Below are 25,670 nucleotides of genomic sequence, written 5' to 3' on the forward strand. Positions count from 1 at the left end.
TGTCTGAACCATCCCTCCCCAAACCCTATTTGGTGCATTCCCTCCCTCTTCTCTCACGCTCTGCAGTGTTACATTGAACCTGGCAAGGAGCAAGTGCTGAAAGTCTGTTACCTGCCGGGAGTGCCTGGAGTCTTCTGCAGGACTTTCCAGATCCGAGTGGGTCACCTGGAGCCACAAGAAATTTCCCTGAAAGGAGAGGGGATCTTTCCCAGGATCTGCTTGAACCTGCCCAGGAACATCAAAGGTGAGCACTGCCTGTCTGCTCCCCAGGAAGGTCCCCTGGCTTTTCCCCCATGTCGTACACCCACAGGGCAGCTCACACCCACCTCCACCGAGGCTGGAGGTTTCAGGGCTGTCAGACCAACACTCAACCCTCTGGTTGCTTCCTGAGTTTCTAGAAGCCCCTGTGGGCTTCGCCCCGGGAACCATCATGCAGAGCTTGCCAGCGTATCTGTCGGAGGCCTGGAGAGATGATGGCTAGACAGAAGTGCTTGGGAAAGCTGTAATACAGGCTGGCAGGGATTTGGGCAGGGATGGATTTGCATCATGTTGTAGGGGATGAGATGTTCCTGTGGGGAGGAAGATGGGTGGGAGGGAACATCAGGATTGATAGAGGAAAAGCAGCATTCACTTTCCATACATTGTGTGAAGAGTGTGTTTCTGGGAGAGGCCAGCATCGGGGAAAGTGGGGCTTCCCAGCTTCACTGGGAATGGTGCTGTGCCCATGCTGCTATTTGTGGATGTTTTCTTCCTTCAGGAAATGAAAAATACGAAAAGGTCCTCAAGGAGGTGACAGAAAAGATGGAGAAAGATGGACAGAGAGATGAAGCAGTTGCTCTGAAGGAGGCTGTGGCTGCAGAGCCACCCATGGACGACTCTGGCACTGTGGTGAGAATGGCTGCTGCCCCATTTGGCACATGCCACCCTGTCCCTGTGTCATCTGATCCCCTTGCACCCTGCTCAGGCTTCCTGATGCCCTGCTGGCACTTGGGACCTCCCTGCCCACACCTGGCCATGATCATGCATCAGCTCTGCGTTGCCCCAGGGGCTGCTCACCTGTTCCTTCTGTAGATCATGAGCTTCCTGACTACCCCAGGGAGATCCTGAAGACCATGCTCGAGTGATTGCATTTCTGGTACTTTGTGATGGGCATGTAGGTCATCACTGGGGTGTTGGTTGCTCGCCACCCAAGCCCTGCCAGGTTTACGGGGCTTAATAGCAGCAGCCTGGCTGGCTGGGACTGTGCTGTCAGTGCTCATCCCCAAGGGGCACCAGCTTTATTGCGATTCCCTTTTCAAGAGAGCTTTTGTCCCAGCCAGGCTTTGGTGGCAGCTGGGGGCAGGCAAATACTTGGAGCTCTGGAAGGTTCCTGACTTTGTCTGTCTGTCTGGACAGGTCAGCCTTCATAACAGTGACTGGGCAGGCAAAGATGCTGGAGTTCGTTTCCCTTGAGATGAGGTCCTGACTAAGAGAGCAGGAGGTGTCACAGACACTGAGCAATGAGACAGGAGGACCCCATCACCCGTCTTGACAAGAGCAGGGTGGGTCCTCTTTCAGAGACAAGCCTGTGCCTTGGGAAGGACCTTTGTTAACCAGCCCTTGTCTTGCCTTTCCTCAGCTGGACACTCGTCTGCAGATGGAGATGGAGCAGGTGCTGATAGAGAAACACGCCCTGGAGCAGCAAAAAGCTCTTTCCTCTGGTCCTCTGGAGGCCGCTGCCTTTGACCAACATGCTCGTCGGAGGCTTCTCAGGTTAGTAGGGACTCCTGTACCCTATGTCCAGATGCCCCAAGGGTAACACCCAGCAGTGCACCCCTGCTCCTGAGAGCTCTTTGTGTCTGCAGAGCTGGGAGTAGCTGGGGACTTCAGAAAGGGTCTGATCCTGATGGCTTTGACATTTGAACAGTGAGCAGCTGAGTGTCCTCACGTGCACAGTGCCACCCTGAGCTTTGGAGGTGCTCAACTCCCCACAGATGCTGGGTTCTGTTCTTAGAGCTGAGGGGGCCCAGTGCAGACCATCAAGCCCTTCCTGACAGCCCAGATGCCATCCCTGCTGAGCAGCTCTGGAAGAGGCGACTCAAAGCTGGTGTCTTTGTTCCAACTAACAGACCACACTAAGTACAAAGAGCAGGGAATCACATGGGTTGACAAACCCTAAATCAGGTGGCTTGGATGCTTGTGGGACTTCAGGGCTTACCTAGGTAACTTGGCCCTTCCCTTTGCTCCTTCGTGATGAGGCACGGGCACGGTAGGCTTCAGTTCAGGAAGAAGCTGGTCTGCAAACCAGATCATTTAGATGCTTTTCTGAGTGGGATTGCTCTGGAAAAGGCCCTTCCCGTGAATCTTGTAGGTGTTGATTTACCGGTGCTCCTCTGGGGGCAGATCTGGCTGCAGAGCAGTGAAGATTTCCTGTGCAGGCAAATCTTGTTACAAAGTCCTGAAGTAATTTCAGGCTTGGGCTGTGCACCAGGCTTAGCAGTGTCACTGAGACCAGTGGACGCCCAGTGGACTTACCTACTGTGGCTTTTCATAGCAGAGAAGCTGTGACCAGTGTCCATTTTAAACTAATTTTATTTTGAGGTCCCATTGGTAGCTGATGAAACCTGGGACCCACATTCCCTGTGACTCACCAAAGCCTTATTACCAGGTGGTCAGGCCTTGGGTTTCACAGGCTTGAATTGAGTTTTTACAACGGCGGATACAAAACTATCCACTTTATTTGCATCTTCCTTGGAAATGTAGCCAGGCTGTCCTTGTTCCTCCTTTCAGAGCTGAGCTGCCCGAGTACATCCTGGACTTTGGCTACGTCATTCTCTGTAGCGTCTGCACGCACATGGTGAAGATCACCAACACCGGGCGGTTCCCTGTGTCCTTCCATGCTGATGGACAGGTCCTGCGTGACACAGGTAACCAGGGCTGGAGAGACTTTGTGTGCACTTGAAGGAGCTGTCTCTGACAGATTACCTTCAGCCACTGGACATGGGGCGGGTTTTAAGTGCTTGTTTGTGTAGGTTTTTTTCCTCCTGGGGACCCTCTGCCTGGTGCTTTAGAGCCTGAGTTCTCCTGGCCAGCAGTGCTCAGAGACCTGGCCTGCCTGTGGCTGCCCTCACACTTCGTTGCAGGGGCTGGATGGGCTGATCACCTTGGTCACCTCTCAGTATCTTCTGCTCTTGGCTACCGTGAGCATCATCTGAGTTTCTTTGTGCACTCTGTGGGCTTGTGTTGCAAACAGATGGACCCTCCGTGGTTTGGAAGTGCTTTGTTTGGAGTTCATAATGTCGCAGCACTTCTGTTCAGCCTTTGTTGAGAAAACAGCCTGTGGGGTCCTCTGTTGTATCGAAATAGGCTCCTGAAACAGGCTCCCATCACATGGTGACTCGCTGTGTCTGAAGGGTGGTCAGGTGTCTCCTCTAAGCTGTTTTCCAGGGAGCACCACAGCATGGAGGAATCTCAGTTGGGAATTCTCCTTTGGAGAGGTCTGTGCATCCTCCCCTGGGATGCCTGATGAAGGAATTGCTGGAGCTTCTCAGCTGATACATTTCCTTTTTACCGTGTGGGCCTTGGACTCTGGCTGTGAAAACCCTTTGTCCTTGTGCAGTGACAAGGGAGAAAGAGTGGCAGGCTCCTCCAGAGATGCAAAGGGGTCCTTCACAGAGCTGCTGGCCAGACACCCAGATGGCCTTCACGTGCTTGTGACACATCTCATGTTGCTTGTGTATCTCAGCTGCTTTATCTCCATCTGTTCAAGGTTTCAGCGTGGAGCTGGACCATGCGAAGCACCTGCCCTGCTGCGAGACGGAAACATTCCAAGTGCGCTTTGATCCACAGAGCGCCAACCTGCCACTGGGAGAGGTGGATGTGCTCCTGCCCATCAAGGTACCCCTCGATGCTTCCTCACCTCCGCATGCCTGCACCACCTTTCGGGGCAGGCAGGAGGTCTGGGAGAGCAGCAGATGTCACCTGGGCTCTGAGCTGGATGTTTTGTCCTTCACTAGGTAGCAGGAGGCCCCACATTTCACGTCCGCCTTCGTGCCACCATGGCTGTGCCATCCCTCTGCCTCTCCCGGGACAGACTGGAGTTCTCTGCTGTCCAGTGTGGGCAGTGTCAGGAAGAAACCATCCAGCTCCACAATCAGCTCCAGGTCCCCTGTAAATGGTTCATCACCATGAATGAGCCTGTTCAGAAGGTAAAGCACAGACAGCACGTAACACCAGACTTCTTGGTTGGGTTTTCTTTGCCTCTCTGGCACTTTCTGCCCCTGTGGCTGCCTGAGCACTTGGGCTACGCCTTGTTTAGGAAGCTTTTGAGGGCACAGAGGAAGGCTGGTTCACCTCGACCTGTTCACTAGCTGATGCTTCACTGCTCTGCCATCTTCACCCATTCTTCCTTCTCCTCCGAGGACAGTGCCTCCCCCTCTGCCTGCCCTGCCTACATGTTTCCCCTCCAGTTCTAGGCCAGTGGTGGCCATGGCTGGTTTGGATGTGGGTGCCAAGGGTCTGTCCTCACAGACCAAGGAGACCTCACACAACTGTGTTTTGTGCTCAGGTGGACAAACACTTGCCAGCGAGCACGCGTCAGAAGCTGCTCCAGCAGTTGCAGTCCAAGCCCTGTGTCTTTGAGGTGCTGCCCTCGGCTGGAACCCTCGCTCCAGGGCAGCGATGCAACGTGCGAGTGAGGTTTTCACCCACGGAAGAGGTGAGATTGGCGGATCTGGCAGGGCAGTGTGGTAACAAGAGCCCAGCGCAGGGAGCAGGAGATGAGCTCTGCCTCCCTGTGGAGCTTTCTGCAAGTGCCGTACCCACTGTGCCTCAGTTTCCCCTGCAGTGCACTCTTCTGAGAAGTGCTTTGAAATTCCCATGGGGAGCTTGCACAGAGAGCATCAGGGCACTGCAGTGTGGCTGCCTCTGGGTGCATGGGGGGAAAAATCTGCCTGTTTCCCCTCATCTTCCCCCCTGCATGGGCGTATTTGCAGGGTGCAGCACCCTGGTGCAGAGCAGCTGGCACGTTTGCAGGGGATAACCCTGGAAGAGGCAACGTAGGCTCATCCTGCTGCTGGTACCAGCAGACAAAACAGCCACCAGACACCTTCCTGGGCACAGCAGGACAGTCCCCTGTAGCAGTGTGCTGCCAGCAGCTCCTGTGTCTCTGGCCCAGCCTGCCTGCACGTTCCCAGGCAGTTCGGGAGGCGGCATCAACGCCGGAGCGTTCCCAAAGGCAGTTTGCATGTGGCCACCGTGACTTGGAAACTGGCAGGGTGTAACAGTGTGGACACAAGTGCTCCCATGCCTGGGAATAGTCCCAGGGGTGTTTAGATGGCTAATAGCAGTGTAACCATCTTGTCTCTGGCTTTGACCAGAGCCAAACACTGAGCAGAGAAGACGACCCTTATTTCTAGCCAGTGAGAGCTCATCTGCCTCTCATGTAGCTGCTGTTTGCCTGACACAGCAGTGCCAGGACTGCGTCTGGGCAGCACAGCCCTGAGGACCTTTCTCCTGAGCATTGCACTCCCTCGTGTGAGGTGAAAACATCTGATAGTCCATTTAAATCTGTCTGATACCCAAATATCCAGTTACGCATCACAGCAGGATTCATCCCAGTTACTCAGAGCCAGCATGCAGATGCTGTAGCCCCTGCTCTGTTTTCCCTTCACCTTAGAGGTACTGGTGACACCCTGACCTTGGTGCAAGGGTTGCATTTGAGGCCCTGTCACCTGGGACTTCATGAAGGAGCTTTCTGCGCTTCTCTCTTTTCAGAAGTCCTACAGAAGTGAGCTGAGGAGTAACGTTTGCCAGAGCAGCCAGCACCTCCACCTGCAGGTCTCAGGGCAGGGGCTGGAGCCCCAGCTGGAGTTCAGCCCCCCAGTGCTGGAGCTGGGACCGTTGCTGCCATACAGCCGTGGGGCGGAGGGGACAGTGGTGGTGAAGAACCCGTACGAGTTGCCCATTGAGTTTTACTCGCTGGAGAACGATCAGCAGTACCTTGCTGAGGAGCAGGTGAGCGGGAAGGCCTGGTCCCCCTGTGCGTGCTCCCGTAGCTCTTCACAGCACTCCAGCATTCCCAGGCTCGCGCCAGGGCGATGGAGGCAGTCCCCAGGGCAGAGCCTGGTGGCATTTCAGGGTTAGGCAGCTCTGCCCGCGGGCTGTGAAGGCGCTTGGATAGTCCGTGTTGTTGGGAGGAAGGAACGAGGGAGAAGATGGGTTGGTGTGTGAATCTGTTCATGGGATGAAGGTCCAGAAATGCACTCCGTCTGTGGTTTCTCTTCCCCACGTGCACAGATCCTGCGGCTGCTGAAGGACTACGATTGCCACAACACCTTGTTGTTGCCTCTGCGCACCCCGGGTGAGAAGCTGCCCCTGGAGGTGCTGGAGTACTATCAGGACCAGAAGAGGCTGCAGGATGAGCAGGAGCAGTCCAAGGCTGGCAAACCAGCAGACCAGGACAATGGTGAGGGTTTGGCATTGGCTGTGCTGAATGTAGGCACAGCAAGGAGTCCAGCCCACGTACCCTGAGCTCTCCATGGGAAGCTCGTGCTTTTAGCAGCCGCCCGTTCCCCAGCTTGGTAGAGGAATTACCGGGTGAAAGTCTGTGGCTCACGCCTCCTTTACCAGCCCTGAGTGCAGCCAAAGCAAGCTCCTATCTGCCTGCCACGCACTGGAGAAATAACCAGTATGTCCCCTTGTGTCCCTCAGCCGTGAAGGGTAGGACTGGATGAGTTCTTCAGCCAGTAGGACCAGGTCTAATATCGCTAACTGTTTTATATTTGCTCGTTCCCAGCAACAAAAGCACAAGCTCAACGTTCCCATGAGGGGAGAGACAGCCTGGACAGGCTTCTCAGTGCCTCAGGAGTCTCCCTTCTTGGGAAATTTTCGGTCTTTTGCGTGTGGCCTTGCGAAGTGGCAAATAGCAAAGAGCAGATTGCTTGGCCATGTTCACCCTCTTCTTCCCTCTCCGTGTCCTTCCTCTTCAGCAAACTCTGAAGGTGTCCAGTCTCTGTCAGAACAAGGAGGAAAGCACTCTGCTGGGATCGTTCACACCATCTCATCCCATAGCTCAGTCGTTCTCTCCTCCGTTTTTGATGAAAGCCAGTCCAAGAAGGTGGATTCTCAGTCTGCATGTGGAGAAGAGGAGGAGGAAGGTGTTGAGAAAAGATGCAGGACAGGTAATCCTCTGTTGTGGCAAAAGGGCCTCAGTGGAGAACTTCAGTGTCACCTCCATCACTTCACTGCAGCCTGGGGCCATCTTCACTCCTGTAGGCCCTGAATCTGTTCTTCTATGCAAAGGCTGTAGGATCCCAAGAAATCTGGGCCAGGGACAAGTGAGAGGCCAGGGAGGTTTTCCATTTGGCTTTGCCAAATGAGCACCTTTGCCCCCAGGAGCTGCTGGGATCAGGATGATGCTGTTCCTTTTCCTAGGCAGGGCAGCACGCTCTGTCCTGCGGGACGCTGCAAGCTGAAGGGGCTTTCTGTGACCTCCTAAGGGCAATGGTGGGAGCTCTTTGTAAATGCTGTTACGGTGAATTCAGAGCCCAGCCACATCTCCTGGTGTAATATTCCTAAAGCACCCAGCTCTTGGATAACTGCTTGATCCTCAAATGGAGCCTCTCCTTGGAACTGTGTGAAATGTCCAGTTCTCCCTGTCCCCCTGCCCGCACTCAGCAGGACCCGGGACCAAACTCCCATGAGGACCATGTTGCCAGTTCATGGAAGGAGATGTGGCCCAGTCCTTTTAGGTATTGCTGGATGCTCGTTCTTTCCTCTTTCTGCCGTCCCATTTACTATACTGTGAACAGGCACCTTCACCAGTGTCTAGGGCAGACCCTGGCCTGCACAAGCCTAGAGGAAGGGCATGGTGAGACCTCAGGTGTGACCTTGGTTTCATCAGAGTCTCTTCACCTGGGATCTGAGGGGACAGGGAGGATGGTCAGGGTCACAGGTAGACAGGAGGCTGACTTTTCTATCCGGTTCTGCACAGCAGAGCATCGGCAAAGCACCGCCAGCAGCCAGGAGGCCGCAGGAGAACTGGGTGACAGCCCTGTCTGTAGGGCCATCGCCTGCCACGTCGGCATCGATACCTTTGCAGAAGGGCACGCAGCCCGAAACCGCAGAGGGATTGTCGTCATTGTCCATGGGGCACCCCTGGCAGGTACGTGAGCCGCAGCCCTTGGCTGCAAGGAGCGGGGGAGCAGGAGGGAGATGTCCTGGTGGACCATGGGGCTTGGCTGACCAGCTGAAGTGAAGCAAGGTAAGCCCCAGTTCTGCTGGCACATGAAACTGCCCGAGGCCTTCGCCTAGCTGGTGCAAGTGGTGTGGCTCATCTTGTGTCTGTACAGTCAGGCTCTCGTTCCCCCAGACAGGGTGCTCGTGTCCCTGTTGCTTGGGACCACACTGCCTAGTGTCCGTGTTGCCTCGTGGGAGCAGCCCTTAGCCTGTACTGACCCCTAAACCGCGCCTGGATGTTGCCTGAGGCAATGCCAGCCAGCACAGGCTAACACGAGCGGTCTGAATGGTGGTGGGACAGGGCTCGAAACGTCACCCTGGGCCCAGGGTTGAGGTCACCGCGAGGGGCAAAGTCCTCAGCTGAACATGAGGTGGAGATGATGCACCTGGCTCTAGAGGACAACACTTTTAACCATGTTCAAGCTGCCTCCTTCGTGGTTATCCCTGAAAGGACACTTGCCTTCTGACCAGCCTTGAGACTCTGAAAACCTCTTTGGGAGATTTTCAGAGCCTGTCCCTGAAAATGCCTCACATGCAAGTGTCGCCAACCAGTCCTCCTCTCTCTCAAGGCAAGACGTCAGCAGCAGTCGCCCTGTCCAAACACTACGGCGCTGCCTGCTTGTCCGTGGTGATGGAAGCCATCTCGGACGGGAGCAGCTCAGCAGGGCTCCGTGCCCGGGAGCTGTGCATCAGGGCTGCCATCGAGCAGAGCTGCAAGGAGTCAGAGGATGCCGGTAAGGAGAAATGCTGGACGCAGAACAGCTCTTCAGAAACCTGCCATGACCATCCACTTGTGCCTGCTCCAGGGAAGGAAGTTTGACAGCTCTTGGGTGTCTTAGGGAACATGGATGGGTGCAGCACGTAGAAATGCAAAGCTGTTTCATAAAGCGTCTCTGGTTATTAAAAAGAAAAAAAAAATCTCTATTTTAAGGGCTCAGACAGGGGCGCTGTTACTGCCTCTGGGCTTCTTGGCCCATGTTCCTTTTTCTAGGAGCAGCGAAGCACACTTGTATCTTTCTGAGTTTTTAATATTTCCTCAAAGCTGAATCCAGCGTGCTTCTCATGGGCATCAGGCAGAACTGCTGCCCACTTTAACAAGGGAAGAAGCCCTCTGAAGTGGCTCATTAAGCACTAGATGACTGACTTTGAGTGTGGCTTCACAAACATGAGAGGAAGGGAAGAATAACCTCCCAGAGGAGTTTCAGATGAGACACACGCTGCAGAGGAGCACTTTTCTCCAGAGGTTTTCCTGTACATGCTCTCAGGTCACGCAGCTCGTGTATGTGGTGCTGCTCTCCATGTGAGACCGGCAACTTTTAGGAAACTTTATTGAGTGGTTGGTGCCCACCCTGAGCTCTGCAGGGTGAGGCCAGACCCTGGCTTTGGTGGGGGAAGTTTTGTGTTGCTCAGCTTTGAACCTGGTTGGGTTGGGAGCTGGTGGAAGGAAGAAGGGTCTAGGTTCTGGGTGGGATTATCCCCTGCAGAGGATTTAGCTCCAGTGGAGATGAGTGCTGCAGCTGGGGCAGGGCTGTGTGTTACAGTCTCCATGTGAGAATGCAGGATGGGTGCAAACGATGGTCCTGGAGGAGGAATCCTTGATTTGATCCATAGGGGAGCGACTGTGCGGTGTCACCTGTGTGCGCATTTCGTAGGAGGGACCCAGGGCTGTGCATGAAAAACTCCCTGGTTTTAAAATCCAGTCTCAGATGCTGTGCTTGATTGTGCTAACAAGAGGAGCAGAGAAAGAGCTGCTTCTGGAGGGCAGCGCTGCTAATGCCCGGCAGGCTGGGGGACGAGTGCCGTGTCCCTGCCAGGGCGAAGGGCTGTGCCGTTGGGGTGGAAGGTGCCTGCTCGCTCCCCGCTGAGCCGTCTGTCCTCTCTGCAGGTCAAAATGCAGAGGTGTCCCTCGGCCTGCGGTTCAGTGCAGAGGCCAGGCGCGGCTCAGACCTGAGCCGGCCCAGCTCTGGGGACACAGTCAGCCTGCGGTCCGTCCGTTCCCGAGGCTGGGCGAACGCTGCCCCGGGCAGGAGGAAGACCCATGGCCACACATCCCCATCGCTGAAGCAGCATTCAATGGATCCAGCAGGCTCCCAGGTGAAGCACGATCCACGCTGGTTAATGCCCGGGACTTTTCTGTTGCCTGTGGGAAGTGAAGGGGCTGCTTACAGAGCCCGGTGCGGGCGCATAGAGTGCAGAGCCAGCTGGGCGGGCTGGGTATGGCTTGGGGTGGCAACAAAACCCCGTGTTCTGGCAGAAGAACTCTACTGGGTCTTAACAGTTTGTTGGCAAAGTGCAGCCCTGGCTAACGTGGCTGCAGGCAGTGGGCAGAGCTGCAGGGTGCTGTGGCGGGGGCTTGCAAGCTTGGGTCTCTGCTGGCCAAGGGATGTACCCTCCGGGGTGTCCCCTAGAACTGTTGGCCTGCCGTTTTGTTCTTGTCTCCCACTAGTGAGAAACCCCAGTTGCAAGCCCAATGGTTGGAATTGTTCAGGCGTTTCCAAAGTGGTTTATTTTTCCTGTGGTGTTCAACATTGCAGGGCTCGTCCAGTTCTCGTCTCGGTTCTCCCCTTCCCTGTGTTCCTGCACAGCGACGGCTGAGCATCACCGGCAGCACAGAAGGAGAGCTGGGCTTTATGAGCTGCGTGCTGCCTGAGGACCTGCTGGTGGCCATCCTCTCTGAAAGGCTGCAGGTACGTGGGGTGGGGGCAAATGATACGTTCCTGCTACAGAGAGACAGGCAGTGAGGAACAATTCGGAGAGGAGGAGGTCTGTAGCTGCTGTTGGAGGGGTCCCGGGCTGTGTGCAGGGATCCTTGGGTGAAGCTGCAGATGCCGTAAGCTGGCAGAGCACGGGGAAAGATCAGAGCTTGTCTGAGCTGACGGCTGGTGTCCTTTGACCTTGGGGTTTACTGCCTCGCTGAGAGCCCAGTGCGTGCAATAGCTGACTTTCTCTCCTTTTCGACTTGATTCACAGCTGAGTGACTGCTACCAGGGCATGGTGTTTGATGGCCTGGAGACCCTCTTTGCACACAACATGGCATCTGCTCTCCTCTGCCTGCTCAAAGCTGTCAGAAATGGGCCGTATATCTATTTTGTGAACGTGTTCCAGGATTATGCTTCTCTGAAAGCCAGGGAGACAGCTGCAAAAGAGCAGGAAGGTGAGACTTCTCATTTTTGTACCTCTCAATCTTCTCTCAAGCTCTCAACCTTATCTGTGTGTATTTGGGCTACCGTCAGAGCTTGTAAGAAATGTTTTTATTAATCCTTCCTCCTTCTGCCTCAGTATAGCCAGTACTCAGCTCCCAGCTGCTTAAAATACAGCAGAGCTGAGGCTGTAAGCCTTGCCTTAGTCTCTAACATTAAAGCTTGGGCACAAGTGCAAGCTGCTGTGGCTCAGTACCTGGCCACCGGCCAGCTGTCCACAGCGCTGGTGCACGTGAGCCAGGTAAGGCCTGGGAACTCGCTGAGCAGCGACAGTTTGGGGGATTATCTGGATTTTGGAGTGGGGATATGCACTCCCCAGTATCTCCTGGTAGGGCGATAGGCTGGGTCAGGACAGAGTTGTGACTCCTTGCGGGTCACCTGGAACATCAGGCTTCACTTGCAGTCGCTAATGGTTTCTCCTCTGCTCTGTGCTGAAGGACGGGAGCAGGAAGAAGCTGCCAGGAGGCAGAAAACACATCTCTGGGAGATGGATGAGGAGGAGTACGATGCCCTCACTGAGGAGCAGAAAACTCAGTTTAATAACAATATCCGACAAGTCCAGCGTGAGAGGAAGAAGAGGTCTGTAAGCCTTCCATGGGTGATTCCCCAGGATAGTGTCCCCGAAGGGTTTCCCTGCTCCAGAGACCTTGGTGGAGCTCAGAGGGGTTACAGAGCAAAGGCCAAAAGTGTCCGTTATAGGCAGCACAAAGATGGCCAGTTCCACCTCCCTGGTTCCCAACAGAGGAAAGACCTTCCTCTGGTGAGATGAGAACATCTTCTCTCTATTTTAGCGGTGAGCCCTCCGACTTAGACGCTACCTGCAAGGAGCTCGTCTCTGTGCTTGGCTTGCCGCTGCACTTACGAGTGTCTCTGAGTTAATGATGTTGATTCTCATCATCGTCATCCCCCCGTCACCAAACCAGAGGGGTTGTGGTGTGGGTTGGTGTGAGGCGTAGCTGTGCTGGCTTGGTTCAGATACCAGTCCTGCCATAGATGAAGCCCTTGCAGTGCTGGTCTCCCAGGGTTCTCCTTACTGAGTGACACCAGCCATAAAAGCGAGTGTCTCTGGGGCTCACCTTCAGCTCCAGCAGCAGGTGAGCCTGGGAGAAGCTCTGATCCAGCAAAGCAGCCGTGTTCAGGAGGATGGGTAGGATAAGGGTAAGCCTGTATTAATCCCCACCTAAAACTCGGGGAGGGACTTGCTTAAAGCAAGCATTTCAGCACTTGCAGTGCCAGCTGAAGCTTGTTTCCCTGGGAGGGTATCACTAGGGCTGCTTCAGATTGTGATTTCCAGGACAGGCAGCACAAGTCACAGCTGGGTTGCAGCAGGAAATCTGGTGGTTCAGACCAGAGGAGGGGAGTTGCTGCAGCCTTTGTTTTCCAATGGATATGGTTATTCTCACTAAGGAGTGGGCTATGCCCGGGGAGAAGGGCTGGATAAGCCAAGTAAATGTTGGTGCAGGAATAAGTAAGTGCAAGTGATTTGTGATCTGGTTTACACTGGGAAATCGAGAGGGCTTCAGGCATCAGTGCGGAATGACGGTGGATCAGACTTCAGCAGTGTGCTGTAGGTGTCCGGGTGGACCTTCTTGAGAAGCAGCACAATTTGGACCTTATGACAGCAAAGCCTAGATTTGGCTGGCCCTGGAGGTCCCCTCCCACCTTTCCTCACTTTGGATGTTCCCAGCCTCCCCAGGTTGAGGGAAGTCCATGGAGATGATCTAATGGTTCTGTCGACAGCCTCAGGGTCGATGGATGAAGTGCAGAACCAGCTGGGGTTACAGCAAACCCAGATTTCTGGTGGTCTCTCAGGGTTGTTTTCTGTTTGTCGTTCTGAAGGGAGCTGGAGCAGCTGGCTTGAGAGCTTGAGGAAAAGCACCGGCAGGAGCTAGAACGCTTGAAGGAGGAAGAAGAGCTGAAGCAGAAGTTTAGGCAGGGGACGAGAGAGCTTGGAAAAGACAAAGATAAAGCTTCAGGGAAGAAAAGCCGGCCTGGAGTCAGGCAGGTAGGTGGCTGTGTTTATAGATGAGTAAAAGCCCTGGGGACCTTCCAGCTGAGCTGTGCCATTCCCGGGAAGCCAGCAGCCACAAGCAGTGCTGGGGATGAGTACCTGGCCCTGAGGAACATGTGGGGCTGTACTGGGAAACAACAGCTGGTGCTTGATCACGCTGCTGCTTCACCCAGGGTGTTTTCCCATGGCTTTGTTGGTAGAGCTGCTCTTCTAGGATCATGCTGCCTTTGAGTCATGGCTTCACGTAACTCCATCCATTCACTGTGAAGCTCTAGATAGTTTTAGGCCAGCATTTCTGCCCACTCTGCATGTGACTTACACCACTGAGACACGATCAGTCTGGGATGTGGTGTCTTTTCCTCCAGGTCTGGCAGGAGATCCCACCAGGCCTTAGGTGTTTGTTAGCAGCCAGACTTCCCAAAGTGTCAGGGATGCTCAGCACACCAGAAATGAGCCCAGAGGGACTGCACAGGAGTAGGGATGTGTCTTAAGCTCCCTGTTTGGGTTGGGAAGCTGTTCTGTTTCTCAGCTGGTTTGCAGGACTCCTCATCAGCCTGATGCTGGAGGGTTTGGTTTCGGTTGAGCTAAACTGGGTACCAGCTGCGTTCTGAATTGGGATTTGTAGAGAACCTAGCACAGATCCTGGATGAGGCTTGGGGTGCTATTGCAAAGCTCATCACTGTCCTACTGCAGCTACCCCGTGGTGTTCCCCAGGGGTCAGCACTGGGTCCAGTCTTATTCAACATACTCATCAACGCCCTGGCTGAAGGGACACAGTGCACCCTCAGCCAGTTTGCTGACGATACAAACTGGGAGGAGTGGCTGACACGCCAGAGGGCTGTGCTGCCGTTAAGTGAGACCTGGACAAGCTGGAGAGCTGGACAGAGAGGAGCCTCGGGAGGTTCAACAAGGGCAAGTGTAGGGTTCTGCACTTGGGGAGGAATAACCCCCTGCACCAGTAGAGGCTGGGGGTCGACCTGCTGGAGGGCAGCTCTGTGGAGAAGACCGGGGAGTTGTAGACAAGAAGTTGGCCATGAGCCAGCCATGTGCCCTTGTGGGTGCATTAAGAGGAGTGTGGCCAGCAGGTCGAGGGAGGGTCTCTTGCCCCTCTACTCTGCCCTGGTGAGGCCACATCTGGAGTGTGTGTGTCCAGTTCCGGGGCACCCAGTTGAAGAGGCACTACTGGAGAGAGTCCAGCAGAGGGCTACTAAGATGCTTAGGGGGCTGAGAGACCTGGGGCTCTTTAGCCTGCAGAAGACTGAGAGCGGACCTTATCAATGCTTGTAAGTACCTAAAGGGCAGGTGTCAAGAGGATGGGGCCAGGCTTTTCTCAGTGACGGGACAAGGGGCAACGGGCACAAACTGGAGCACTGGAAGTTCCGCTTGAACATGAGGAAAAAATTCTTTACTCTGAGGGTGGCAGAGCCCTGGAACAGGCTGCCCAGAGGGATTGTGGAGTCTCCTTCCCTGGAGATATTCAAAACCCACCTGGACACGGTCCCGTGCAACCTGCTCTGGGTGAACTTGCTTTAGCAGGGGGTTGGACTAGATGATCTCCAGAGGGCCCTTTCAACCCCTTCCACTCTGTGATTCTATGGTTTATGTCAGTGCTTTGAAATGCTCACTGCTTTTTTCCTGCTTCTCCTGCCCAGAGTGTGAACACGTCCGCCAGCAGCACCAGGGTGTCCACCAGCAACCGTCTGGATGCCACCAAGGGGGTAGACAGGAAGGGATCTGTAAAGGAGGACTCAGACTCTGCAGGTGACAAGGAAGATACGAAAAAGCAGAACAAGGTTCCCCTGATGGAGGCCTGCCCAGCAGCGGTTGTGCAACCCTGAGACCCAGAACAGGGGGAAACCAAAGACGAGGCTCAGAGTGACAGTGAGAAGAACTTGACCCTGAGGTTTGAGATGTATGAGGCATCGCAGAAGGATGTCACGCACATTTTGTCATCCTGGGACAGGGTTCAGGGTATCCTGCTGTCCCCTCTGAGTCGAGAGGAAGTGCGGCACCAAGCAGAAGACCAGCGCCAGCGTTTATCCTGCCACAGGAACTGGAAGAGCAGAGAGAAGGAGTGGCTGGAGAAGGAGCGGCTGAAGAAACTCAAGGCTCTTGAGGACACCAAGTTATCTCTGCTGGAAGGGGAAGGTGCAGCAGAAGGGTCAGCCAGAGGCCAGGGTGTCAGAGTGTCCTGCTTGGACATCCAGGTGCTGAGCTCAGCAAATGTCACTAAGACGATCTTGGAGAGTGGCAAGCTGCCGGCAGCAGAGCAGGTAAAGCCCTGTGAGGCTCAGATGCTGAGCCTGCCGTGGTCTGGGCCCTAGTGCATTGTGTCCCACCAGGTGACAATGGCACAGAGCCTTGTCCAGGCCACTGGTGATGTTCCATGACAGCTCCACAGCAGTCACGTGGCTGTGGAGGTTCTCACCGTCCCTCAGATGGGTGGAAAGAGGGAGTGCTCTCTATTCAAGCACCCTGTCTGTTCAGAGAGTTTCCCAGTCTGTAAACCATTAAAGATGGCCCCAGGGCAGGGCAGCTCATGGTCACGGTTTCCTTCAGCTGAGTCACTCAGAGGAGAGATTTCTCTCTGTAGGTCCTGGCACTGCTCTGGAGCCTGCCCACCCCTCTGGGCAAAAAAAAAAGCACCGCGCTCCATAGAAATAAAAAAAAAAACATGGCCAAAAGTTTAGTGTCTTTAAGGAAGTGTGAGGATGAAGGTGGTGGAAGTATAAAAAGGGTTTTCTCTTACGCTTTTAGATCCTGGATGACCTGGGACTGGGTCCTTCAGGGCCTCCCATTCCACCTACCACTTTTTACTCTGTGATCCCCTACCCGGAGAAGCGGATGGCCCCTGCAGCCGGAGAAGCCCTCAAGCACTTCATCTTTGTTGTGCCCAGAGGTGTCCCTGCGGAAGAAGAAAGGAAGGATCCAGAAAGTCTTGTGGATGCCCCCGTTGTGCCTGCAGTGAAGGTGCCAGGGCGGGGGCCAGACTGGATGGGGGGCAGGTGGGGTGGAAAAGGATTAGTGTGGAGGGGCAGTGAAGACATGATGGGGCTCCATGTCTGCAGGCAACCCTTGTGTCTGTCCAAAAGAGACAGGGCAGTTCTGTAAGATGAGAGAAAAAAACCCCAACACCTAAACCCCTCAACTTCCCTTGAGGAGAGGGTGCTGGGCAAGGAGGGGTCCTGGGCAGGGAGAGGTGTCGTAGGCAAAACAAAGTCTGATAAGGAAGACCAAGTCCACAGGCAGATGTGGTGGGGTATTTAGTCTCTCTCCTGTTGAACCAAGCTGCAGCTTTCTTTCCAGGGTAGGAATGTCTCGGGGCAGGTCTCAGTCTCACCTCTCTCCCTCGGTGCAAAGATGCCGGAGGAGCAGGTCACGCCAACGAGGGGCCGATGGAGGAAGCAGAAAGCCGCGGGCAGCCAGGAGGCTGCGAGGGAGAAGCAGAGCTCTGGCCAGGGCAGGAGAGGTCTCCAGTGGCCAGAAACAGGAGCACCCACACCTTCCCCCAAGGCGTACCAAAGTGATGTGGACACACTCCCATCCATGGGGAGGTCTGTCAGGTGAGCTGTGAGGGAGGAGGTGATCCCTCTGCTTTACGGCCGTCTTGCCAAATGAAGTCCAGTGTCCCCAGCTCTGCAGGGACCCTCTGCCAGTCCCTCCATGGGATGGCCAGTCCATGACCCTCCTCCTTGCTCATTTGCTCGTTAGCAATGTCTGAAACCTCCTTTTTAGTTGCCAGGCTGAGCAGCTGCCAGTAGATAGTGCCTGCCCGCGGCGAGGTGGAACTGACGGTCCACTTCAGCTCCACGGTGACGGGCCAGTTTGATCAGACCCTGCATTTTGAGATCTTGGGGACAAGGCGCCTGTACCAGCTGCACTGCAGGGGCACCTGCCTATATCCCACCATCAGCCAGGACCTGCGGTCAGGCTGGCCTGAGGGAGCCTCCCACACTGCTCCCCCCTGAACTCAGAGCCAGGGCTGCCCCTTGTACCCCAGTGACCTTCTGGCTTGGGCAGAGCGCGCTGCCTGAGCCGCCCAGCATCTCTTCCCGTGCTTAGAGCTGGGAACCGGTGTTGGTACCTCAGCACCCATAAGGGTTATGGCTTTCTGACCAGGTTTTCTACTTAGAGCATCTCATGACTCCTCATTCCTCATTTTCTCTGCCCAGGCTGGTGTTTCCTTGCTGGAGGAAGAGCAAGGCAGATGATGACATCATCTTCAAGCAGTATGTCATGAACACGGGCGTCTTCCACTTTGGACCACTGCTGTGTGGGGAGTCAAGAGACCGGTACGTGCTTCCTGCACTGAGTGAGCATGCTGATGCGCTGCCTGCCCAGAGTGAGATGTTGGGATGGGCTCTCCAGAGCCTTGTGCTTTCGTGGACACGCTTGGGGACACGCTGCCCTGGTGGCACAATTCAGGGCAGGCCCAGGCAGAGACCTGGGAGATACATGAGGCTGAAGGACCATGGATGTGTGAACTTGAGCAGATAGCAGGCACATGAGTCTTGGACGACCTGGGGAGAGATGGAGCTGATCTTGCTGCCTGGTGGGTGCCTTGGTGGCCACAGCCACATGCTGCTTCCGGCCTGAAGGTGACTTGGGGCAGCTTGTGTCCCACCCCACCACGTCTCAGCTTCACTACCTGTGAAATGAACTTTGTGGGGCTTCTTTAAAGTGCTTTGAGCTCTAGGGGTAGACTGAATTATTCTGCTGATGGCTTTGTAAGTTGCTCATTAATCTGTAATATTAGTAAGACTTTGTGATTTGACCTGCCAATATGAGTGTGGGCAAGGGGGAAACCTGCAGAGGAATAAAAATGGGAATTGCATTTTCCTGCTGGATAAAACCTGCCTAAAAAATTTGTCATAGTATCTGCTGGCATAATTCTGGTTTTAACATCACTTTTTGGGGTTTTTTAATATTAGAAATGAAGTTCTTGTCTCCCTGGGAGCTCTGGAGAACTAATGGTATTTTGACAATCCAAGGAGATTAAATCAAAACAGTTTAAAAAACAAAAGAGGATCTTTAGCCAGGGTGATGAGTGGTCTAGGATTTCTGTTTGGTTTTTTAACCCTTTAACTCCAAATTCTGTTCCACACCTGAGAGAAGGGACATTTGTTAAATTTAGCATTCCTCTTGGGAATGAATCCCTTCTGTTTCCTTCCCTCAGACTTTGAGCTAATCCATAAAATATGAGGCAGTGTCATGACTTTTGAAAGAGAGAAGCTTAGCTATTTTTGAAACCTCTTTTCAAAAGCATTTCTTTATACCCTGCAGGGAAGGAAGCCCAACAAAGAAGGGGGAAGAACCCATGTGCTTGGCGTACTTTTATTTTTCCAGGCGCCTTTGAATTTATATTTTGTGAAACACTCTTTAAGGGGCCTGTGCATCGTCACTCTCCTGGGATGGAGGCACCAAGTATAGGGGCGGGCATCAAAGTGACATCGGGATGAAGACCCGTACCCCGGAACGTGCCCCTGCAAGGGATCCTTTTTCTTAGCCTGCTTGTTAGACCGTGGCCTTCCAGCGCAGGCTCTCGCTGCCTGGACACGGGGCTTTCCTCGATGTGTGATAAAGGCAACGGTCTCCTCTGCAGCTTTTTCCCCTTTTATGGAAAGGTACAAGGCGCTGCACTCTCCCAGCAACTGCAAGAAGCTGACCATCCTCAACGTCACCCCCTTCGAAGCAGCAGTGCGTTTCTTCTTTGAACGGGATCACAAAGCGGGCACGTTCCTTTTAGACCCCCCCAGCATGAGGGTGAAACCTAACGAGCATCAGGTAGGAGACGGGCAGGTAGGGCAGGCACCAGCAGAAGTGCCCAGGAGCCGTTCTCCCTGCTCACCGAATGTTCTTCTGGTGTTTGTTTTGCAGGGACGGGGCTAGCAGCTGAGTGTTTGGGCGTACCCCACTTCGGCCGGCCTCGTGGAAGACAACCTCATCTGCTGCGTTCAGGAGAACCCCGAGCCAGTGGTCTTCTGCCTGTGCTGCCAGGGGGTGCAGGTGGAGCTGGGGGTCAGCCCCAAGCAGGTGCATTTCAACAAGCTGCTTCTGCACAGGTCAGTCATCCCGTGGTCCCTCTGCTGGGGACAAGAGCTGTCGGCAAGCTCCTCCTCAGCGGCCGCTCAGGTTGGGGGTTGGGCTAGCGCCTCTTTCTCCCAGTGGTTCCCAGTCTCTTGCTCACCATTCCTTGCTGGCTTGGATATCCCGTGACAGCCACCAGCTCTGTAGCCCCCCGGCGATCCTGTGTGATGAGCATCCCGATGCATTTGCATCTTGTCTGCTGGCTCAGAGAGCAATCCAGTTGCTCCTCCTTATCTCCCGTCTGTCGGATACACTTCTAACACCAAGCTCTCCCCCAAGGACCTCACCTCTCAGGCCTGTGGCAAAGAGAAAACATTTAACTGCAGTTTCAGATGCGTGGATAGGGCTGCTCCAAGTTGCATTTGGTGGCAAGGCTAGCATGACCGTCACACGACTGGTGCTGCCTGTCTTTGTGTCTCTGCAGGAGGGACAGCAAGACCCCGGTCCTGAGAAACAGCACCCCACTGCCCGTGGCCTGGCGGCTCGGTGGGCTGGAAAACCTTGGAGAGGACTTCTCTGTGTCACAAGACAAGGGCACCGTTAGTCCCTGCACAGAGTTTGTGGTGTATCTGTATTTCAAGGCCACGAAGGCTCTCAGCGTTAAGAAGATGATCCAACTAGAGGTGAGAGGGACTGTGCCCTCCCTGGCAGAGCAGGGCAGTGACCAGCCCTGTGCTCTTAGGGATGGAGTCTGTGCTTGAAGGTTACCCTGCAAAGAGGGCAAAAGGATGAGCCTTCATGAGATTCCTTTCTACCCCCGTTGCCAGGGGGTCCAGGCCCATAGCAGCAGGGGACTCACTGAAGGGTAAAGTTTTGGAAACTCAGTGACAACTCAGGTGCTCCTATAGCTGAGCTTCATGGGGCAAGTATGCTGTGGAGTCAGGAAGAGGTGTACCTGACGGCCACAAGGGTGCTCTGCCCCCAGCTGCTGCTGCCTCTGGGTTCGCCAGAACACACAGCGCATCCCTGAGCATCCACGTTGCCCCAGATGACCAGGTGCAGCCTCTGCGGGGCTTACCCTGCGTTATGAGGCTGCGTCCCGAGCCCGTACTACAAGCGCCTTGCTGCTGTGCGTGGTTGAATTGGTTGTCCAGACTTGGGCGTGCTCCCTGCACCCATCCTGGGGTCCATCTGGGGCTCTTAACACAGAGCAGCAAACTCTCACCCTGGGGTTTGGTTCGCTGTGGTTCAGGGGCTGCCTTTCAGTGGGGATGCTGGGTGATTAAGAGGAGAGGGGTGGTTGTCAATGCCACCTGCTCTGGGACACCTTGCCCTTCTTGTGGTCGTTTTGACATCGCTGTGCCTCCCAGGATGCTTTGGCAGCAGGTTCCCCGCTGTAGGAGTGCGGAGTTGGGCTGACAGTGTTTCTTACTGCAGCAGAATCGCGCTGGGTCAGCCCGTGAGATGAACAGGTTAGCAAAGCCTGGGAGTCCGCAAATGCTTGTGAAGCAGGGGAGGCCATGGTGGAAGCAGCCAGCAGAGACAAGAACTTGTATGTGGTCTACCAAAAGCATTTAGGAGAATGGTCTAAGCAGTGTTTGTTTCTTGCTGCCTCCAGGTTTCAGATGCAGAAAACGTCCCGGGGGTTTGTTCAGGTTGAAAATATCCAGATCGTTGCGGAGGCTTATGATGTTGCTCTGAGCATCGACATTCCTCAAGGTCAGTGGATGCCTCCAAAACAAATTGCTGTGGCAGGTGGGCAGCCAAAGCGCTTGGGACGGGACGGGACGGGATGGCATGCAAGCGTGGCATGGATACATAAAGCACACGTCCTGCAAGCTGCAGGGAGTAAAGCACTGTCAGGGCACAGCCAGCCCTGCATCTGTCACCTCTGAAGTGTGGAACTTCCTGTGCAGATTTATTTGGGGGCTTTGAAACAACAGTGATGTCAACCAGCAGTAGGCAGCTCCTGAAGGCTCAGCACGGCAATAAAGTTGTTGGATCTGTGCTTGGAAGCAAGGAGATGGAAGCCAAGCTCCTTAGCTGCTAAACCCTGTGGATATTCTCCGAGTAAGGAGAGAAGGGGCAGCAAAGTAGCCAGAGAAAACTTCCGAGAACGGAAACTTGCTGAGAAGGGTTTTGTGCCGCCTGAGATCTCCAAATATGTATCTTGTCACTCGGTGTAGTCTGCAGCAGCTCACAAATATTCACCGTTTCTTACCTCGCTCTGTGGGTTTTCTGCAGGTACAGATGGCAGGGTGGAGTTTGGAGTCGTTAAGGTCCTGGATGATGTGAAGCAAGTGCTGACTCTGAAGAACAAAGGGAAGTACGACATTGCATACAGGTGGGTCCAGCTGCCTGGTCTGTGAACACGTGGTGCCACCATCTGCCCAGGCCTGCGTTCTCCTTCTGTCCATGGCTGGAGGCTGTTGCTGTGCTGACTGCCTCATGGTCTGGGTCAATACAAAACCTGGGCTCTCGAACCTCAGATGTTTTGATAGAGAATCCAGCTGCACACCAGCATTTCTTCGCAGCTCAGCGGGAACCAGGAGGAGAGACTCTGACATTTAAGCCACTCACTGCTGAGATTCATTGCCTTTCTTTGAGGGTCAGCTCTTATCTCTTTATGAGACTCTTTAAAGGAGAGAATGAAAAAATTTGGTGTTCAGGTTAGCTTGCAATGCTCGGGATTGTCCGCACTCTGTGTCAAGATGTGGGATTCCCCAAGCAGAGCTGGACTCTTTCTCTTTTTATTTTTTCTGATGGTCCTGTGCAAAGTGCTGGCTGTGCTGGTGCCACCTGTACTTTTAACTGCAGACATCTTCGTTCCTTCCCTTTCTTCCCAGTTTTGGGCTGGAAACTGCAGATACCAACATACCCGACTTGGCATTGCACTTCACTATCCAGCCGTGGAAGGGTGTGCTGACTGCCTCCGGGCGCCCTGTGCAGGTCCAGCTGCTCTTCCACCCCAAGATGGAAATGAATGTTGAGGACAAACCCATCCTGCACTTCCAGGTGAGCTGTCTGGGCCAGGCAGTGTTAGCACACCATGGCTTGGGAGTGTAAGCAGGGTATGTCTTCTGGAAGGAAGGCTCTAGCTGGGGAATCCTCTCTCATACATATACAACAAGGTCTTTCAGAAACCATTTGTGACACTTCCTAAGTGGAGCTGAAAATCTGGCTCTGGGGAAGGCTGGTGGGGGCTTGAGGTGGCATCGGGGGACAGAGAGAGAGGCTGGCCTCTGTCCTATTGACCAACCCCTCCTCCGGTTGCAGGTGGTTGAGCCCAGCCTCTGTGAAGGAGGCGAGACCATCGCCGTCATCCCAGTGAGGGTGTCAGCGAAAGCTGTGTTCAGCAAGTACAGCATTTACCCTGCCTCGCTCATCAGCTTCGGTGCCATGACGCACGATACCAGGAAAACCTGCACCTTCACGCTGGAGAACAAAGGCATCCTGGACTTCAAATTCTTTATCTACAAAGCAGACCAGGATGCAGCTCTGTTGCCAAGGAAGAGGTGAGAGAAGACCTGCACCATCCTTCCTGCCTGAGATGGCACCACAGCATGGCTGGTGTGTGACAGGCAGCCAGGACACCTGGGTGGTTGTCCATTGGTGTCACTGGCTTGTGAACAGGGAGCAGAAAAATGCCTCTGCATCCCCGTGTGTAGGACAAAGCCGGTGATGCAGCCGGTCTGTTGATAAGCTACAGCCATAGGTTGATGCAGGCAGCCCTCTGGAAGCAGGAGGACTTTCCTCCATGGGGAGGAAGGCCAGCTTTGGCCTTGGAGAAAGGCAGGGGAGCTCAGCATGACGGATGTTTCTGCTTTCTCCTCTCAGTTCACGTCAGATGACAACTGCCCACTCCCACGAGAGCGAAAATGTAAAGGAAATGACTCCCTCAGTCAAGCAAAGCAAGCCGTCGCTGCGGAAGGACGCAAACCCCTTCATGCAGGTGGGCGGCTCCTGCTCCCCAACACGTGCTGCTGCAGGTGGTGTGGGAGGATGCCGCTGTGCCCAGGATCACCACGGGATGGGATGTGGTCTTGCGCGACGGAGGTCCATCATCTCCCAGCAGAGGCAGGAGCTGCTCAGTCCCACTGACAGTCCCACGCTTTGGCTCAGACCTGGAGTTGTGGGGTCAAGAGAGGGGGGCAGGTCCTGTGTTTGGTAGCTGCTAACCCAAATAGGTCTGTGGGTACCACAGATGCAGAACATCCCTGTTTGAACTCCCAGTCTGTAGATGTCAGATGATCTTGCTTGTTCTTCTTCCCAGCCCCCTTGATCTTCTTCCATCATTTCTCACAGTTATTTCTGCTCTCCTGTTTAACCCCTGGAGGTTTAAGGATCCCAGCTACCTCCTTCAGCCTTTCCACGCAAACTCTTCTCTGTGCCACTCGGGACAAGCCTACACCTCCTGCCAGCTTGTTCATGTCATCCTGGGGCTGCCTCTGGGCTGGGGAGTCATCCCTCCCTGCCCTGGGGCCAGCGCCTTGGGCCCAGCTGAGGGCCAGGGAGTGGCATACTCCTTGCTGGGGATGCCAAAGGTGAGACTGTGAGACATCAGCCTCTCCTGGGACTCTTTCTGCAGGCTCACGTCACTCTAGGCATGTTTACGGTGTCTCCTGGCTTTGGCTCCATCCCTCCTGGGGGCCAGCAGATGATCGCGGTGGATTGCTACCCAGAGCTGCTGGGGACGTTTAAGGAGCACCTGTCCATCGATATCAGCAACAGAGACCCCAAGGACAATCCCCTTAGCATCCCCTATGCCCTGTTGGCCGAGTCCTGTCTCCCAGGTACATCCTGTCCAGAGGTTCCCATGGCCAGCCCTGCTGATGATCAGCACCTAAACTTGCTGCTTGGATAGAGAGGCACCCTGACCCCGAAGTCCTCTCTTAAAAACCTCAAAGGTTCCAGTCCTTTTCAAGCCCAGCAGTGGGAAGAGGCTGGGAGGGATGCATGGAAAGAGGAAAGGAAAGCAATACCCTTTAAGACTGAGGGCAACCGAGCGCCAGCCTCACAGCCACCTCCCCCACCCAGGGTTGGGTTTTGCAGTGACCTGGGCTGAAAGGGCTTATCAAGCCTTCTGAGAGGCCAGTGGGGTCAGCAGGAAGGCTTCTCCATCCTCAGCCCTCCCTCTGGTCTGCTCGCAGCATTCGTGGTTGACAACATAGAGTCCATCTTTGAGGAGCATCGAATCTGCAGCAACATCAACCTCTGCCAGGTCCTGCAGACAGTTCAGGACAAGGGCGTGTTCATCACAGATGAGAACAAGTTTGTCTTCACCAATGTTCTGGTTGGGCACCGGGCCACAGCCCGCTTCAAGATCCGCAATGTGGGCAAAGTCACCTGTCACGTGGTCCTCTTAATCAAACCCATCCGTGGCAAGGTAAGAACAAGAGGCCGAGGTGACTGCTGCCAAAGGCTGTGTGGGAGCCAGCCTTGTTCCCCAGATTTGTTGCTTCGTCTTGCCCGGACCCGTCCAGCTCAGTGCAGGTCAAGCTACAGGGGAGAGCAGCGATGCTGGGGTGACAGTTGGGTTGAATTCAGCATATCTCAAGCGAGGTTTTGGCTCACGCCTCTGGGTCCGGTGGGAGACCTGAACCCTTCTGAACATCTCTTGGAAGCACACTCAGAGCGGGGCTTTTGCTGGACTGATGTGCCGGGGCTCAAAGCAGATGATTTCCTCAGGCTCCCTGGTGTTTTCCTTCTCTTTAAAGGCCATTTCTAGGTTATTTGCAGGGTTTTCCGTGCAGTCCCCACCTCCCTGCCCAGCGCTCAAAGCAAGCTTCTGCACTCCTGGGCTTTATGGCAGCTCCCTGTGCAAGGTCAGCACCACTCTGGAGTCTCCCCCTGAGATGGAAGGAGCCTGTCCAGGGAAGCAGCAGGGAAGACATGCTGTCTGGGGCTGTTCCCCATGATGCATGTATGAGCAAGACTGCATCACGTTGAAGGGTGTTTCTCCCTAACGCCTCTCTGTGGGTTCCCCCGAGCTTAACAGTCGCATCAGTGGTGTTTTCAAGGTGGATCCCGTTCGGATGTGCGTGCCCAGCCACTCCCACGCCTTCGCTACGGTGACCTTCACTCCGCAAACGATGCAGAACTACCAGTGCACCTTTGAGGCTTCCCTTGATGTCCAGGCAAGGTAAGTCACCCCGGGAGATCTTGGGGGGGACCTTTCTGATAGCTGCCTCTCCTCTAGAATCATGTAGACCTCT

The 25,670-nt window shown here is 54.6% G+C and overlaps 1 pseudogene; it reads left to right on the plus strand.

The window, feature by feature from the left end:
- The window catches only part of LOC147412472 (axonemal central pair apparatus protein HYDIN-like), a 64,987-nt pseudogene that overhangs the window by 20,233 nt on the left and 19,084 nt on the right, over nucleotides 1-25,670 (plus strand).

This window comes from Leptosomus discolor, unplaced genomic scaffold (assembly GCF_034619465.1).
Source record: "Leptosomus discolor isolate bLepDis1 unplaced genomic scaffold, bLepDis1.hap2 HAP2_SCAFFOLD_104, whole genome shotgun sequence".
NCBI lineage: Eukaryota > Metazoa > Chordata > Aves > Leptosomiformes > Leptosomidae > Leptosomus > Leptosomus discolor.